Here is a 17,718-nt window from a genome sequence, read left to right as displayed (position 1 = left end):
TCCATGTTTATGTTTAATTATAATCAAGTATTCAACACATCCATGATTACATAGATTGGCAACATTTAACAGCATAATATACAGGGTAATTAAGTATTTAGAAAATAATAGTAAAAATTATAAGAGCAGAAATAATAAGAATAAAGAATATTGCTCAAAAAATTATCTTGACAGTTCTAGTATAGATAAATAATAAAATAAAGTCTATACTATAAATATTAAAGTAACATTCTGAATATTGTAAATATGAATGCTACCATAAATACTGCAATGATATTAATAGGATTTACAAGGGCTGCAACACAAAAATCGCTTATATAATACAAAACAATATTATAAAATTTGTAAAATTAAATTTAAGAAAAGTAATAAGACGATGATTCAATAACTAAAGAGACAAATGGCAACAGTGGAAAACTATTTAATAGAATAAACTAAAACTGTCTGATGTTCAAGTTGGTACCCCTGACATAAAAAATATCAGCTGTTCGAAAATAATTTTTGTTATTATAGCTTCTTTTGCTTATTTCAAAACGTTGTCACTTAAAATGCGTACTGGGGAAGAACAACATGCTGTGATAAGATTTTTATTTTCTGAAAGTGTAAAACCACCAAAATTCACTCATGGATTTTAAAACAGTATGGTAAAAGTGTATCAACCATGCAAATTTTTATTAGAGGATTGAACAATTTAAATCGGTCAAAACAAATGTTAATCATTTTCATCAAAATGGAAAACTGGTGGATATTTTGATTGACACTTTGCAAAACCACATAATGATCTTATTCGCAAGGGCAGACTCATAAAAATTTGGTCATTTAAACTTATATTAAAGAATAACATAAAAGTTGTTAATAGAAATATTGACATTCTAATCTTGCTAAAAATATTATATGTAATGGACACAGATTTAATTAAGAAACATTTTTGAAGATTATCAGATTTATCAAATAATAATTTTAACACTATAAATTTGGAAGTGAGTATACCATATATATTTTGAGGTTTGTTTTGTTTTATTTTGTAATTTTTTTTTATTATTATACTTAGTTGGTAAAAGGTTCTAATTACTATTAATATATTTATAAAATTTTCCAAGTTCACTGACCACTTACATGAAGTTCTGATAAACTGTTATTGTCAGAAATCCTACTTTGAGATCCAAGGGTTGATGGAACCCCAAATATTTTGAATAACTGTTATTAACATCAGTATTTTTATCTATGAAACCTTTCTCTTTCAGAACTGTTACTGGCTGATGAAAACAAGTATAGAAGCTGTAACAAAAGTAATTAATATATAATTAAATATACACACGTGCATGCACATACCTACACATGCACACACACACACACACACACATGACAAACTTCTCCTGGGGTTATCTTAACCTATTCTACTAGTGAAAATAATGGAAATAGTACATATAAACATATGTCCTAAAATGCTTTGTTTGTGAGTTACGGCTAGTGAAAGATTTCGCTCAGATTTCAGCTACACCAGTGAAATGAGGTTTTACTGACATTTTTAGGATGTTAATTAGGAGCTGAATTAATGATTTCTTATAGTTTTTGATACGAAAAATCTAATAAAATGGGTCCCAGAACTATATCTGCAGTAGAGTTTGAGAAGTCTGGGGTGAAAACCGAAAAAACGGTTTTTTTATTTTTGATGTAAAACAACTTTGTTAAATGGTTAATAAACACTTAAAACTTATAAAAAAAAAACTTGTAGAAAATTTAATTCTAAACAAAATGGAGTAAGATAAGTTGCATAAAAAAAATAAAAGTTAGAAAGATTTCAATTTTATTTAGAAACAGCACATTATTTCATTATCAGAAAAGTACTTATTTAATGTAAACAAAACCAAATTCTTTTTCTGGAGATGTAAAAGATTTGTAAAAACAAATTTATTGTAAAAAATTGCCATTAAAAAATTTTAAAAACTAGAAATTTCACAACTTAAAATAAAAATGACTTGGATAATAATTTTTTTATTAATGACCGAAATACAATAATTATTTGAGAAAATATTTTAAATTTGGCAATAAAATAACAGCAGCTGATCAACAATGCACAATACTGTATTAGTGTTTAAAACATTCTGTAAGATACATTAAGTATATTGGGTACTGTGAACTGTGCTGTCATTAGTGAAAGTTTTCTGTGAATTTTAGTTTGAACCTGATCGGTTTGCCATTGGAGTAATGCAATACTTGTTTACAATGGAGGAATATGTTAATATGGTATTCATTTTGGATGTAGTATTGCTATAGCTGCTGCAACAGAATGTGAAATATGTTTTCTGAATTTCAGGATTCCAGATCCCAAAACAATTAGTATGACTTTTCACAATCTTTGGGAAACAGGTACACTACCTAGTATCGTACAAGCTATGGTATTAATCAATGAAAGATTTGTCCAACATAATGCTGTTATTGATGAAATTATTACTGATGCAGTTCAGCGCAGTCCAGGGGTCAGTTCACGACATCTTTCTAAGCAGATCAGAGTTTCACATTCAATAGTTTGGAAAACACTTAAACAAAACAAGTTTTATCCTTATTATAAACAGCCAGTTCAACATTTACTCCCAGGAGCCTGTCCACTTTGTTTGGAATTCTGCAACTGGTGGAATACAAATCAACAACTCTACAAGTATGTTTTTTTACTGACATGGCAAATTTCACTCGAGATGGTGCCAGCAACTACACATGGGCAAAAGTAAATCCTCATGAAAAGGTGGAAGGCAATTTTCAACACCGATTTAGCATCAATCTATGGTACGGCCATCTTCACAATCAGTTGTTTGGATCATTGATATTACCTGGTCACTTAAATGCTGAGGTCTACTTGTACTTTCTTCAAGAAGAATTGCCACAGCTGCTTGAGATTTAGTGCTGAGATGCAAAGTATACTTCCAGCACGATGGTGTGCCTCCTCACTTCTCGTCTGCTGTTTCCACTCACTTAAACTCAATTCCCTGAGACATGAATCGGTCATGGAGGTCTATGTTCCTGGCCACCTGGATCGCCTGATCTAACCTTTAGATTTTTGCGTCTGGGGATGGATGAAAAATATTGTATACAAATCAAAAATACATTCTTGTGAAGAATTAATTGTTCATACAATTGGTGCAGCTGAGCAACTTAAGGATAGTCCTGAAGAACTAAAATGAGCAACAAAAGCAGTAGAGAAGCGTGCCAAGGTATGTATTGAAAATAACGGGCTCATTTTTGAACATTTATTACAAACTGGTACAAATGCACTAGGGTCTAGTATACATTTCTAAATAAAATTCAAATTTTTTGAATTTTTCTTTGTTTTATTCAACTTACCTTAATCCATTTTGTTCAGAATTAAATCCTCTAAAGTCTTGTTTAAAAGTTTTATGTGTTAATTATCCATGTAAGAAATTATTATACGTCAAACATAAAAAACAGGTTTTTTTTACTCCAATCTATTGGTTTTCATTTCAGATTTCTCAAAAACTACTGCAGATACGGTTCTGAGACTTATCTAATTTTATTTTTGAAGTCAAAAACCATAAGAAATCACTAATTCTGTCCCCTTAATCAACATCCTAAAAATTTCAGTACAATCTCATTTTACTGGGGTAGCTGAAATCCAAGCGAAATCTTTCACTAGCCGTATCTCGCAAAAGAAGTATTTTAGGACATATATTTATATGAACTTTTTCCATTATTTTCACAAGTAGAATAGGTTATGGAAGTCCTGGGCCTGGGAGAAATTCATGATACCCTCTGTATGTATATAATATACTAATATATATTTATTTTTAATTACATACACAAACAAAACACAAAAATCAAAACCATTAAAATATTATAGTCAAGCAGGTAACTAATTGCCATACATTATTCTCAAATAATGATTAATTCTTAGAAGTGAAAAAATTTGTAATGCAAAAATCTGTAAAAATTTATATCTGATCTCAAAATTTATTTTTTATTTATGTATAAATATAATGTTATTGTTTGTTTTTTAATATGTTTTATATAATTCAGAATACTATTGTAAATTTAACTCTTTCCAGTCAAGAAAAGCTAGTCAACATAAAAAGAATTATTATTCTCATCAGCCAGTCTTTCTGTTTCATGTACAGACTTAGAAACATAGTTTTATAAAAGAATTTTCTATAAAAAAAATATGGACACATTACTGTTAAAAAGATTTAAAAGAAACAATACTGTGCATTGTAGATTGTACTTACTAATGCTATTCAATTTTTTATTATTATTTGAACAAGTTATTTTCTGAGAAATTAATTCAAAGTTCAGTTATCACTTAAAACAATATAAAAAAAAGAAAATGCTAATTTTTCTAGCACAATATTTAGAATACAATAAGCTCAGTGATTGTGACTATTTTAATCCGAGGTTGCATAGAATTCATGGTTATTAGGCTCCTTGCAAGCAATATTAATCAAACAGATTTGTATTTTGGTAAGTTCTATCAGTGAAAAACTGCTCAGAACATTTTAGCATTGTTTTATAACACCTTACTGTTTAAATCATACAAAATTTATTTTGTTTTCTGGATTAAATAAATGGAAAAATCATAGTAGTGAATATATTAAGTTAAATGTACTTGTTCACTGACAGGACACAGGGTCATTTTCTACAAATATCCAATATACCTAATAAATTTATAAGACTGTGTATTTTATAGCACAATACAACATGTATAAAAATTATTCAAGTTCCAAAAGGCTTTATTTTTTAAACAAATGAACATATAACCTTGCAGCGAATTATAAAATACATGTTTGAATATAAAATTTTACTAATAATTTTCACAAATGCTCAATTCGGCTCCCTCTGAAGCAAGTTATGCATCTACACAACAGACCATGCTTGATCATCGGGTTAAACTCAACCCATGATCAAGCAATCATAACTAGTGTTACTCAACCACATTACTGCAACCACTGCTGTTATGTAGTTTCACAAATCACCCACAGTTGCTGGAAGAGGAGGCACATAAACGGGGGGTCTTTCCAAACCCCCACAAGAAAAAAATCACAGACAGTGAGATCAGGCAACCTCGCTGGCCAATGGTAAAATGCCAAACTGGCAGAGCCTACAGCTGATTCATCGTTGTGAAAGCTCATTGTTAAGAAATGTTTGAACTTGAAGATTCTACTGCAGTGGAACTCTGTCCTGCTGGAAAATGAATTTATCAGAACCCACTCATAACTGTAGGAAAACCAGTTTTGCAACAATTCCAGATGTGAGATTCCCATAACATTGTTTTTCATAAAAAAAGTACACATCATAAACTTTTTCTTGAAACAGCACAGAATTCTTGGAGTCTCTTTTATGCTTACATAGGGGAATCTCCCCATACTCTTACACTGTGGCAGTTCACTTTCCACATAGATGAAATGTGGCCTAGTCCAAAACATTGTGGATGAAAGAAGTGTCATCTTCCTGCTTGTCAAGATGAATTTACAAAATTCAAAATATCATTTTTTATATATAACTTCGGCGGAGGGCTTGTACAAATTGAATCCTATATGGTTTCAGAGATAAATGTCACCACAAAATACACAGTCATATGAGGTACAGCTGTGGTCATGATGAATGGACTTTCCTGGATTACATACAAAACTCTGTTAGATGCGTCAATGTCTTCATCTATGCCATCTGTATAAACTATAACATCAGGATTAACACTATTTACCATATTAAAAAATTTTCCTCATAAGATTCGTATACTTTTTTGATATCGACAAAGACTAAAGCAAAAATTTACAAGGCCGTCAAAGGGGGTAATAACGTCGAATAACAGGAGGTACTTGTAATTCTATATTTAGAGAAAATAAAAGGTGGTAAGCTATTATGCTTAGCAGAGCAGGAGATCTTGAATGTTTCTCATATCGATTAAGATGTTTCCATTTTCCATTGTTAAATTTTTGAATACTGTCATTCCAACTCAAACTCAAAAGGAAAGACTATTGAGGAAACCTCTGATAAATGCAAGACCCTTTTATACCCCATTCATGCAACATATTTAGGATTCCTCTCCTCCAAGCCATATCATATGCTTTTTGCATACCAAAAAACCAGCAAACAGGTATTGGTGAAGTAGGAACACGTTCTGAATAACAGATTCCAGGACAACTACATGATCAACAGATGATATTTACCTTGGCCCGCATTGTTTGGAGGCAATTACATTATTTCTCTCAAGGTACCATACTAGACAAAGGTTTACCCTTTGTTCCATCACCTTACACAGGATACCAATCAAGAAGATAGGACGATAACTTGAAGGGCATGATCTATCTTTATCAGGTTTCAGTATGGGAATTACCAGTACTTCTGACCAAGAAACTAGAACAATCTGGTCAAAGAATATTTTATTATAAATAGACAACAGATGTCAAAATGGAGTAAACAGGAGGTATTCAAGGCATATCTTACCTCATCAAAAGAAAATGGAAAGTTCAAATCATTTTGAGAATCTCTAATAACAAATGGGATATTTTCTATTTACAACTTAAACCTCATAAACTCAGGACAATATGATGTTATAAGGAAACTGACATAAAGGAATATTTTCAAACAATGTTCGCCACATCAACTGGCATGGTGATGAGGATGCCATTGTTTTCCAGTCCAATCGTCTATGAGATTGTCTTGATTCACATATGGGCCAAACGTTTCTCCATACAACAGATTATGGAGTTGTCTGAGAAACTGTATCAAATAATTCAGCCACGATTTTTGTTTAGCACACTGTAACACTTAATGGCAAACAGCCCTTGCAATGCAAAGACACTAAGCAATTCTGTTACAGGCCTTCAATTGAAATTACACATAGTCCTGTGATGATCCCTTAATATACGCCTGCAGTCTTCATCACACCAAGGAACAGCAGTCTATCTTGGCTTTTCAGATGTTAAAAGGATGAATTTATTTGCACTATCAAGAATTTAGTGTGTAAACTTGCCAAGTTGGTGGATCGTGCTACCACTCTTGTCGTATTGGCCAAAGGAATCCTTGTATCCGTTTAAGTTCACTTTCCCAACCACCCATCTGCTTAGCTGACTCTTGAGGCAAATCACCATTACTAAATGAGATAACAATTGGTCTGTGATAGCTTCAAAAAATGTTTTTGGAAATTTGCCAGGTAAGATGTACATCGATGCATGAAGGTGTATTTGATGAAGATGACATAAATGTGTATGACCCATCGTCTAATAAGCAGAGATCTAAGTTCTGCCTCAGTCAATCAACTATAGTGCCTCATGAAGAGCTTAATGAATAGTGATTGGAGTTGATACCACCAAATTATTATGCAGGGTTAAGGAATATGTGAAAAAAGACTGGATAGATCATCCTCACTAATTTCAAAATGTGTGGGAAAATGTAAGTTGTAGACAATCATTTTACATGGTACCAAAATCTTTAATGAGACTGCAGGGATGTTTATATCCAGCAGAATCCACTTGGCCAATATGATTTCCTTTAGGAAAACAGCCACAACTTCTTGATTTCTACCTTCAGCTGGATGGTCGCAGGCAAACATATCCACAAAAAGAAGTTTCATTCTGGGGACAGAGGCGGGTTTCCTGCAGACACAGTATTAAAGGATTTTATTTCTTTAGTAGGATTTCAATATCCTCATATCAAGAAGAGAGATCAGAAACATTCTAATGAATAATATTTGTATACATAAAATTAGGTTTTTCCTGTTATATGTAAAACACTACTTGCAGATTATTTATAAAATATTATCCTGTCTTTCTTTTGTGTTTAAAACTTTAAGGAAGTGCTTTGTTTCTTCAGGCACTTCCAACGCCACCATATGCTCAAAGCAAACTCGAGATGGTGGTGGGGATTTGGAGGCTGGAGATACTGTACCAGACAATGATTTTTCTGTAGATCACTTCATTGGGATCTTAGTAGTTTGCTGTGTAATTGGTGCAACAGAAACTGGGAGGTGTACCAACTGAAGTGGTTTTTGGTGAACCACTGTTGGTCTTTCCACCAAAAATATCCTTCTTGCCTGTACTCAATGCTGCAGTATCAGAAGTGAGGAATTTTTACCTGGTCTGACAAAGCTTGGCCCAATTTGGTCAGTTCTTTGCACAATGTGGACTCATTCACCTTTTGTTAGTAAGAGCCTCGATAAAACTAACATCGGGCTGTAGTGGATTCCTCATGTTGAGGGATTTTCTGTATTCCCAATGAGCCACAGGAAGTGACATTTTCTGTACAGTAACAATCCTTAACATAATTTCCTCCTTATAAAGGGGGCATTTGTGAGACCTTGTCGACTGTGAACCCTTACACACTTACACTTTTCAGCTTCAATCTATGCACTGCCATCATGTCCCATGCAACTGCAACGCACACAAACTTGTTCCTTTGTGCAACCAAATTTGGAGTGACCAAAACCCTTACACTTGAAGCAGCATCTGCAGTTTGGTTTGAATGGTTGCACACAGACAGAGAAGTAGCCAATTCAGGGACCATCAGAGTAGAAGAGGTTATATTAAGTGAGGATGTTGGCACATCAACACCAATCTCCTTCCTCATTATCCTCTGAACAAATATGACTGATTGTGGTGACAGTTCTGATACTTCTGACAGTTCAATACCAGTCAAGTCATGCAAAAGATTTTTTTTCTCTCGCTGGAATTTGGAGTATTATGTGTCTTCACTATCATTCCATTCTTCCCTATGAACCTAAGGGCTAGAAGCTTCCAATTCTATTCCTCATCACTCACTCATCTCAATCAACAGGGCGCCACTCCTAAGGTTTTTAATTAACTCCAGAGAGCCACATGCTGCAACAGTGCATTTATCTACTAAGAAAAGTGAAACCTTTCAATAAACCATATTATTGATAATTTAGCAATCTTTATTTTATTTCTTGTTTCATTATCTACTGACAAATCTTCGGCTGACAAGGTCAGTCTTTTTAAGCTCCCAGATTTTTTGGTTTTTTTCAAGCGGATAAATACCACCAAAGGATTTTTGATTGGGACCAATATACAGTAACCACGAGTACTGGTGATTGATTGCAAATCGCATTACATTAAGAGTATTTAAATGTATAAAATTGAAAGATTACATTGAAAAATTTTATTAAAAAACCTCATTTTATTTGTCAGGCCAAGAACTTTCTGAACAGTCCTTGAAATAAAAATATCTTCTTTTTACCGTAAATTAGGAAATGTTAGTTAATTTAACTTGATTTTATTTTCACAAACCAAGGTCTGCACTCATAAAATGAACTGAGTGCGTATTTCTGATTCTTTCTTCACTTGCTTGGGCAAATTGTTTTCTTTCCTTTACCGCTTCTTCTGCTAGTTTAGTAGTACAACCTGAAATAAAGAAATCTTACTTAGAAAAAGTGATAAAAACCAAATCGTTAACATCAATAATAAAAGATATTGGATATATAACACTTCTTAATAAGTATATTTTGTTTATATGTAAAATTTTGAAATAAATGGTTATCAATAATTACAAACCAACTTAAAACCATAATAAAAATCTCTAAACAAACTTATACATTAAAAACCATCTTTATTATTATACAAAAGAAAAAAGAAAACTAATAATGAAAAAAGAAGACTAATAATGTACTATGAATTACTCTGAATTAAATAAACAATTAATGTAAACAAGGCTACTAGATAATTACAGATTGTAAATTGAAAATAATCCTAAGAATTGTAAATTTTTTACTAAACTTGAAATTTACACTTTGAACCTTGAAATTATTACGAAAAAAAAAAAGTTGAAAACATGTTGATACTTTCTAGTACTAATGGATTTCTTTTTGATTATGTTAAGCAAAAATCTGTCAGTATATAAAATACACCTGGTACCCAAACAGAAACAAAAACTGCTTCTCTTTGAAAAATCCAGCAGCAAATTACAAATTTTTTTCAAGGTAAGTTTTAATTTTTCATGTTGTGTCACAAAGAACAGTACTAAGTCAAGGGTCAACAGAACTATAATCAATGTAAACTTATTTTTTATTATAACAAACCTATTAATAAAATTACGTTCTCATTCATAACTAAAAAAAAAAAATCCCTTTCAGCACGCTGGAAGGCAGAGGTAGATTTCATTTAAGTACTGTGCTAAGTAGAGGCCAAAAAAAATTTCCACCTTAAAGTTAAGAAAAAACTTCAAATTTACTCAATATGACAATGGTTGCATATTCACTCATACCAAATGAAAAACACTCCTTGATAAAGGCCTAAATAACAATAACAGGTAGCAGTATGTATAATAACACAGTATGTAAATGTGTTGTAAATGTATGTATGTAAATAACATTTACATTATGTAAATGTCAGCAGGTAATGTAACTATAGAAAAAAAGTATTTACACATTCAGACAAACTTCAAATAACATAAACACTTTGAACAAATAAAAAAAAATCACATCCCTGAAATACAGACAGTTATCTAGAAACAAAAGCAGATGCACACACAAACAACATCACTTTTCTAAAATCAGATAAGGTAAATAGCACTGTCATCAATCATAGAAGAACTTTATAACAGAGTTGAAAAATTTGCTATATAGAAAAAACATCATAGACTTAAAACAAGAGACTACAGACAAATATCAAAACAAATTCAAATACATGATCACTAAGGAACAGAAGTAATACCTGAAATGAATCAGACCTTTAGTCCCTATCCTAAACAATATTTATATATCAACAATATTCATGAAAAGGATATATGACTTTGTTCTGTAATAAACTAGAGAACAACTCTAGCATACTAACATTTACAACATCTGATAAAAGCATGACAACAAACACAAGGCATGATAAACAAATAACAAGAATTTTAATCTTTATTAAAGATAATTTATTAATTCTTCTAGATTGGTATTGTTCCTTTCAAATTAGCTTCCCAGAAACGCAAAAGACTTATCACAGCATTTATTCCAATGTTCAAAAAATTTGTGTGTAGCAGTTTCTGGAAAAGCAATAATTTATTTGGTGATTTTTTTCTTTATTTCAAAAATCATTGCGAATCAATGTTCTTTTAATGTTGTCTTAATCAGAGGAACAAGAAAAAATCACAGGGTGTCTTGTATGGAGAATATGCATTGGCCTCAGCAAGATGTTATTTTGGCTAAATAATAATGAAGTGTAAGCTGGAGCATCATTGTGAAGCAAAATCCAAGAATTGTTTGCCCAAATCTGTGATTGTTTTCTTTGAATTGCCTTACATAAGCAGCATAAAACTGTTAGGTAATACAGTTTGTTGATCATAAAACCTTTGGTAATAATTCATTGGATGACACCATTCTAACAAAAAAATACAGTAAGGATAACCTTCACATTTGATCATACTTGGCATGCTTTTTTCAGTCTTGGTTCTTCAGGAAGTTTCCATTGCAATGTTTGGATCTTTGTTTCAATATAATAATCGTACCTGTATAATATAATTTCATCACCTGTTATGAATGTTTGAGTAATTCTGAGTTATCAACTAACAATTATTCAGCAAGTTTTTTGCAGTGAAAATGCAACAGTTTTGGAACAAATTTTACTGTTTTATACCCAAAATTGTTTCTCATGAGCCATAAGAAAATTCCCACTTCTTCAGTAACTTCTCTAATAATAATTTGATGATTATTGATTACAATGTCCTTTATTTTGTCAATATTTTCCCTTGGTTGTTGATGTGTTAGGACATCTGATCCTTTTGTCATCCTCAACATCTTCACAGCCTTCTTCAAACAATTTGTACCACAGATAAACCCTAACATCTTCACTAAAATGTATGTTTTTAATTTTTTCACCACTTCACTGCACTTTATTCTATTTTTAATGCAACATTTGGTGCATATTCTTGGTTTTGGTGAACCAAAGGAATCCTCTGCTTCATCAAAAATTCCTGGGTTAGATGTGACAAACAGGCAGATACAATATCATGCTGCTACAGCTACTTATGTGATTCCCACAGGTCTAATCTCTTGTATTTAACTGTGTCACAGAGATGACCCACAATTCCCACATGGTCAGACAGTACTGTTTGGCCTTATTATGCATATTCATGATGCACAAATATACAACAGTTGAAATAAAAAAGTCAGCATCACTTCACTGTCCTTATTTGTTTTACTTTCTTTAGCATTAGGGACGATAATGACTTCTACTGTGATGATTAAGCTTTGGTTTCTTGGTTATAGTTGTAGTACCACCAAGTTTCATTACTAATTATCATAATCTTATAGAAATTACGATCACCATTGGTATACTCCAGCACATCAAAATGAATCTCTTTCTGTACAAGAGAAAGCATCTCAGGCATAAATTTCACAGCCATTCTGCACATGCCCAAATCATCCTTTTAAATCATGTATGCTGAACCACTGCTAACTGCAACATCATGTGAAGTTTTTACGATGGTCAGTCAACAATTTTTCATTATCAATCTGTTCTCACTGTAAATTAAATTTGGTTTTCGGCTTATCGACAACTTACCAGTAATCTGATCACTCTCAAGTGAACTTTTGAAAACAGTTATACTGCTATTTAATTTGTGTAACCTTCATAGTTTTGTTCTCAGAAGTGTGTGTTATAGATTGTTTCACTTTTTGTCACTGAGGAGAACTCAATACACTAATGCTGTTCAATCCATGTTCTCCATCATTATGGAGAAAATAAAAATACAATACGTGCCATTACATTAATACATACAATGGTACTGAATAACAACTCATGTGCTCTGCGAGATTACAAAAAAATGTAAACACTCACTAGGTACTAGTGTTGCACGCTACCAAGTTTTCCAGCTGAATTCAAATGCTTTTAAAGAAAAAATATGATATGATACGTTATCAACAGAACTTGTATTACTAAAAATATTACTTCAACTAATAGAAAAAACAAAAATTCTTTCAAACAATGGTGGACACTGACACAAAACTGAATCTATTGGTACAGGTTCAGGGGCAACATAATCCTACACAATCCTGTGTTCATTTTTTGTAGAAATATACTTATTCAAATTCTCTGAAATAATTACAACGTTAGTACAGCTTACCAGTTAATTCTACCAACAAATCAACAATTTTTGATTTTGAGTGATAGCAACTGCAGCATAGCACAGATTTTTGAAACCTATGACTTCTTGGAATCCCCAAAGGTATTTCATTTAATTTAGAAAAAATAGTGAAAGACTTCATCTAAAACAAATTAAATAAATAAAAAATTGATAAATTAAATTTTTAAATGAGTAATGTAATATTAAAATATTTAACTTAAATTTAAGTTAAATGACAACTAACCAAATAAATAAAAATTCTAATTTCAAAAAAAAATCTTTGTTGCTATTTTGTATTTCCTTTTTTAAGAGTGTTGCAGATTGCATTGTAGGTCTTGAAATAATTAGGAGACCTCTTTAGTATGCCATTGATCAGTACTTTTATTTAATTTGTCCTGTATTTGTTTAACAAACTTTTGTTAAATTTAATACAATAATACATTGCATTTTTTGGCATTTTATCATAGCTTACATATGTTATATGTAAACAATTTTTAATAAATATTTTTTGGCTGTGTGCCCTGTTTCTGTAATATTATTTTAAAATATTGACTCTACTACAGTGAATATATCTTCACATACATTCTTTGTATCATTCTTGTGATTGAAAACCTAAAAAGGTATATTATAATATAAATAACCTTCATAAAGATGATGTTAAACCACATTGAAATAACTACCAGATGGCAACAAAAATAAAAAGTCACTAAAAGTGAAATAAAATGAATAAATGCTTAAATTATATCATATTTGCATAATCTATGTTGACATTGTAAAATTTAATTTTTATTCACTATACACACATATATATATATATATATATAGGAATGGAATGCAAAGGTGGCAGGAGTTTCACAAATTCTCCCTTCGAATCGCAGAACCTGGACAGTGTCCCTTGCTGCTGTATGATTCTATAATCGGGCATGTTTAAGAGTTTATTTTTAATGACGGGTCTAAGTTTTAAGTTTTATATTATTTATATTTTAAGGACAGATTTATTAGCATTCTAATCCGTTCGTACCGTTCTCGAACTCATTTTTGGGTCCAACCGCGGGAGGCTAGGCTTTTAAAACCTGTCCTACCGACATAATTCCCCTTCAGACTGTCCACTGAAGTCCTTTCGGTGCTAACACTTCATAGGCTAGCAGGAATACGCCACAACGGGGCACTAACTGTTTGGAGGGAGCAATGCAACCCTTCTCCGGAAGGAGTCGCAATTGCTGATTTAATTTAATTTACTTAATTGTAAGTATTTTAGGAATGGATAAGGAGAAGATCTTCATCCACTTCTTTAATGGCTGCCCTTCACGATGCATCTCTGCTGTGCTCTTTTCCGGACTCCTGTCTGTGACGTCGGGTCGCGTAGAGGGTCTTCTTTCTTCTTCATCTTCTACAGATGGCCTCTTCGTTCTTCTTTGGCCTGCACTTTCCGAGACTTGGCAGTAATCAGAATTACATGCCATTAACCTTGATATTCCTGTGGCCCCAAAGGGTTGAACGGGGGAAAGTGCAGGTTTCTTCTTTCTCCGTTCTTCTATATGCTGTCAGTGGCTGCTGGGCAGGTGACTGCTGGGCTCGTTCCCTATTCTTCTTTCTTGAGGGGAAAGGAAATAGGGAACTTACAATTTTGGTGAAACTTATTCGCGATTGCAGTTTGATATATATATATAAGTAGTGAAGATTTGCCAGTCGAATATAAACTTTAATGAATTGTGAACTGTTAGTGTGTCACTGAGTGAACTGGGCTTGAACTGAATGATTATGAATCATTTCTAGATTTTTTTAAATTCCAAGTTAAAATGGGTTTTGAATTTTTTTTGAAACCCAGTTATTTTTTTTTATTTCTTTGTAACAAATGAAAAATCAACCTGATTTTTGGTGAGTGTAATCTTCATGTCAATAAAACAATTTCTAGATTTTTAAATTCGATTTTGAAAGGGGATGAGGGAAGATAAAAAAATGTTGAACAGCAATTGTAAATTTTCCCAATCCCGACTATAGTAAACAAGATATTCAGTAGATCTGGGCTTACAAATACTCTTCAGATAAATATTTAAAAATCAGTTTTGAGTTTTTTAAATTCCAATTTTTTTAAGAGTACGAAAGTATATGGCGCTGTGGCTCAACCAACACGGTTATTGCCACCGTTACTGTACGTGCACTTGCCTCGGCTACTTGACTAAAAAAACATAAAATAAAAATGACTGCTATGAGAAATGCAAGTAATCATACAGTGCAGGCGAAGCTGCAATGGGGAATTAGTAATCCTATAATCTTCATAATGGTTAATGGCTGGCTGTTTACTGTAGCATATCCCACCTGTTAGAAGTTTTCTGAGGTACATATATGCATGCTCATATTTGCTTGCTTATATTTTTGTTGCTGTGATTTGTTGTAACTTATAAATTGTTGCATAAATTGGAGGATATATACTATGCCTATTACGTTATCCCATTGGGAACATATTGATGGTGTGTATTAGATCAAGTGAGCATTATAACCAAGCTATTATACTCCCACAATCAGTTCAAATAAAAATTACAACATATGTATATATTGTGATGCGGCACCTTGTTGGAGGATGAAACTTTTCTCAATGCTTTATTATGGCTTGAGATTAGATTTATTAGTAGAAACTGGAGGACTGGATTATATGCATTTGCATATTAAGCCCATTCTTACTAGTTATTGTGTATTTTCCTTTAAATCTAATGATGATGCATATTTTCACTATATTTATAATATTTTTTGGTAGGATACCTAGTTAATAAATGAAATCTTATGTTGTAATTGACCAAACCTATTAGCCCCATGGCTCTTAGAGCGCACTTAGCAGCCGCGCGTCTATTGTTTTGGTAGGATAACATTATTATGAGACCAAGTAAAACACAGACTCACATAAGACAAGGATGGACAATACCATTCTGTCGTGCATACCTACTGCAGCACTCCTCCAAATTATGCACATGTTACTGCTGACGCGCTTATTGCATCAGTTTAATTTTTTTAATTTATTTGTGCAAAGTTTAATGTGTAAACACATAAACACTTAAATAAACACAACTTATTTAAAACAAAATAAAGGAATAAAGGAAATCAGGTCCTATTGTTACATGATCACCAATAATAACATGACTTAAATTTTCATTTATTGTATCAGAAACGTTATGAATATATAAAGTTAAAGATTTCTTTTTTTTTAAATTGAACAAATATTTATTACCTATGCATTTATTAAAAAATCTACAGTTAAACAAAAAGGCCCAGGTAACCTACTGCTAACAAAAATTGGAAACTGAACAATATTATCCAAATAAGAATAATTACACTAAATTTTTATTAACAGTTTTCACGTCTTACAAGAGTAAATCACCATAAACACATACTTCACGTGGAAAGAAAACAAACACCGTTACTATTTGAGGTTAATTCTACGATTTACTGTTGACAACTTTCTTCCATAGAGGTATTACAGTAAGGCATTTTCACAATCAGATCGGAACGACTATTTTATATTTAGGAAGAAAGGATCCCAAAAATAATTATATCCTTGGCTTGCAACTAAATCTAACAAGAAAACGAACAGCGTAAACATATAAAAAAGACAATCTTGTAAAATATCAGTAATCGAACCCGGGACAGGATAAATCAATGTCAATAATCGAAAAACAGTTTCTTTAATATTAAATTAGCCATATCAGCAAAATTTTTACCCAACCCTTAGAACAGAATAACTTTCTTAAATAAATTTACTCAAAAGGTTGACAGCTACAGGTTGAGTTTGTTTGAGATAATTGTAATGTAAACGATTCAAACTTTGCCGTATTAGATGTTTCAAATTAGCGCAATTGAACATCAAAATCAATTTATTTTGTAGAATTTTTTTCCTAATGTGTACGTTGCAATATATTCAATTAGTGAACAATAAGAATTAGTCCGCCGAGCTGATCTAGTTGTTAACTTGTCTAGTTGTTCAACCTCTAATTCACCGCATTGGTAGGTCCAAGGTACGAATCTCGGTCAGGCCAGGCATTTTCACAAACGCTACGAATCATTCATCTCATCCTATGAAGCAAAAACTAACGGTGGTCCCGGAGGTAAAAAAAAACCCACCGGGTTGAACTAGTGGTGAACTCGTCATCGCAAATCATATGATTTCAAATATGAGAGTTTTAAGGTTCAAATCCTAGTAAAGGTTTTTTTTTGTTTTTATACGCATTTGAAAGTGAATACCGGTGGTATTTAATGATTAGGTTTCAATTAACCACACATCTAAGGGAATGGTCGACCTGAGACTGTACAAGACTACACTTCATTTACATTCATATGTATCATCCTCATTCATCCCTCTGAAGTAATACCTTATGGTGGTTCTGGAAGCTAAACAGAAAAAAGAAAGAAAGAGTTGTTTAACAGCTGATTTTCATAATCAAATGTTCTGAGATTTGAATACTAGTAAAAGTTGGTTGCTTTTATACAAATTTGAATTTGTTGATTTATTATTATTACTTTTTTTCCATTTACATGTAATAATGTCATCAATGGGGAGGGTTGGTTATTGTTCACTAATTGAACAGACACCACCATACAGATTAGGAAAATAAAATATATATATATTTAGTAGGAAGTGAATTTTAATTATTAATTTTGATG

The 17,718-nt window shown here is 32.0% G+C and overlaps 1 protein-coding gene across 5 annotated transcripts in view; it reads right to left on the bottom strand.

Moving 5' to 3' along the window:
• LOC142324163 (transcription termination factor 5, mitochondrial-like) overlaps positions 1-16,519 on the bottom strand; it is a 41,468-nt gene extending 24,949 nt beyond the window's left edge. The window contains exons 1-4 of one of the 5 annotated variants that reach the window (XM_075364883.1): positions 16,426-16,519; positions 13,066-13,207; positions 9,249-9,362; positions 1,110-1,278 (exon numbers count right to left, since the gene is read on the bottom strand). The gene's annotated coding sequence lies outside the window, so the exon portion shown is untranslated. Of the gene's footprint in view, positions 1-1,109; positions 1,279-9,248; positions 9,363-13,065; positions 13,208-16,288 lie in introns of all 5 variants that reach the window. The other 4 variants (XM_075364884.1, XM_075364881.1, XM_075364882.1 and 1 more) reach the window with 4 other exon arrangements.
• Between the last annotated feature and the right edge of the window lie 1,199 nt (positions 16,520-17,718).

The sequence above is a fragment of the Lycorma delicatula genome, chromosome 4 (genome assembly GCF_047948215.1).
Source record: "Lycorma delicatula isolate Av1 chromosome 4, ASM4794821v1, whole genome shotgun sequence".
Taxonomy (NCBI): Eukaryota; Metazoa; Arthropoda; class Insecta; order Hemiptera; family Fulgoridae; genus Lycorma; species Lycorma delicatula.
This window is presented reverse-complemented; position numbering and strand designations above follow the sequence as displayed.